The sequence below is a fragment of the Papilio polytes genome, unplaced genomic scaffold, assembly GCF_000836215.1.
Source record: "Papilio polytes unplaced genomic scaffold, Ppol_1.0 DF821729.1, whole genome shotgun sequence".
Lineage (NCBI taxonomy): Eukaryota > Metazoa > Arthropoda > Insecta > Lepidoptera > Papilionidae > Papilio > Papilio polytes.
In genome coordinates this window covers 142-1825 of record NW_013527475.1, presented here as the reverse complement: position 1 = coordinate 1825, position 1684 = coordinate 142, and the positions used below count along the sequence as shown (strand labels likewise).

At 35.0% G+C, this 1684-nt stretch overlaps 1 long non-coding RNA gene across 1 annotated transcript in view; it reads left to right on the top strand.

Moving 5' to 3' along the window:
• The window catches only part of LOC106108306, a 1696-nt gene extending 309 nt beyond the window's left edge, over window positions 1-1387 (top strand). The window contains exon 2 of the long non-coding RNA XR_001225919.1: window positions 431-1387. This is a non-coding gene — a long non-coding RNA (uncharacterized LOC106108306). The remainder of the gene's footprint in view (window positions 1-430) is intronic.
• Window positions 1388-1684: the final 297 nt, after the last annotated feature.

Here is a 1684-nt window from a genome sequence, read left to right as displayed (position 1 = left end):
CTGATGAGTGTGGTGCCGGAGGCCCAATTTTAATTCCTTTTCCTTTCCGCCCTTTTCTTAAGAGGAAAGGATTGAAAGGAAAAGTGGATTTGACGATGGAGGAGACGAATATGAAGGGGAAATGTCCTCTTTATGTGCGTCTCCTTCTCCGTAAATTAAGGGTAGGCAACGCATCTGCATTTGCGGATGTTTATGGGTAGCGGTTGCTTTTTATTTTGGTGGATTTAGGTGGCTGCTTGCCCGTTTACCACCTTATATCATAAAAAAAATTAAGACTATAAGAATATTTCTAACATTTAATAATACAATGCTAGGAGATAACCTAGTCATGGAGCACGTGAATTTAATATGCATAATATTGTTTGTCACATTCAACTTAAAAAAAAAATTAAATCAAATAAGATTTGTAATTTTGGCAACAATGTTTCAGTGCGACTGGTGTAGCGGTATCGATGGTGGCGGCGCGGCTGGGCGGCATCATCGGCAACGTGGTGATCGCGGCGTTGCTGGACACGTACTGCCCCGCGCCCACCTTCATCGTGGCCGTGCTGCTCGCCGGCGGCGGCCTCATGTGCCTCTTCCTGCCCAACACCACCCGACAAGCTCTGCAGTAGACGACAAATATCGTGCCGCCATCTTTTTACCACAGATTAAAACATTTACCTATTTTTTTTATCGGCTACTAATAACATAAACGTAAACTGCTATTTTTAATAACGTAACGTTTAAATTAACCGTTATTTTATTAACGTTACGTCATTTTACGCTATCTTTCAAAGTTGATAGCAAATAGCATTGTAGCTCGGCTATTTTCAAAAATTATGCTTTATTTCTGCATTCTTTTTTAAAATTTTGTTTTATAGGCACGATATTTAAATTACATTTGTCTCTGCGGCTCGTCTTGTGATAATCGTTTTAAGCATTTGTCATTGAACCAGTCTTCAAATCACTAGAAAGTAACTTTTACTAAGTACTTGTAAATTATACTGTTTTATATCGATGCTTTTAATTTATATACTAATTAAAACAGGCGCTATATCTATATATATCTACATAAACCAAACAAATATCATTTTATGTAATGTATTTAATGTTTACTTTTAAAACAGGTTGCAAACATGTAGTTTTTTATCAAAAGTATTATGTGATGTGAAATGCAGCTGTTAACGAGTTACGAATTTATATTATAAATTAAAATATTGTTGTTGTAGTTTGTAGTTTTTAGTGTAGTCCAGCATATGCAGGTAACGTTACCTACATCTTCATAAACGTTATGTTATAACGGTTTTGCCAATACGAGTAAATCAAAATAGAAACTTAAGTTGAATGAAATGTTTCAATTCACCTAGTATTAAGTTATGAAGATAAATAAAAATATTTTATTGAATAAAGTTCTTTATTATAGTTTTAACTACACAGAAAGTAAATAGCTAACGGCTCCCTCTGTGTGTCGGGCGCTGCGTTAACTCGAATCACTCAAACTAAAACCTTCATGTGCCTTTGACATATTACTGTAACAACATTGTACTTACAATTAATTCTACGATAATGATAATATAACGTTACACAATGTAGCCTAAATCAGTTAACCGAAATGACTTATTGTTGGTTAACAAAATTTGCCAAACCGGAACTGAACATTCTTACACCTGTGTAATATTCATCCACATTCTTGATTTTCCTT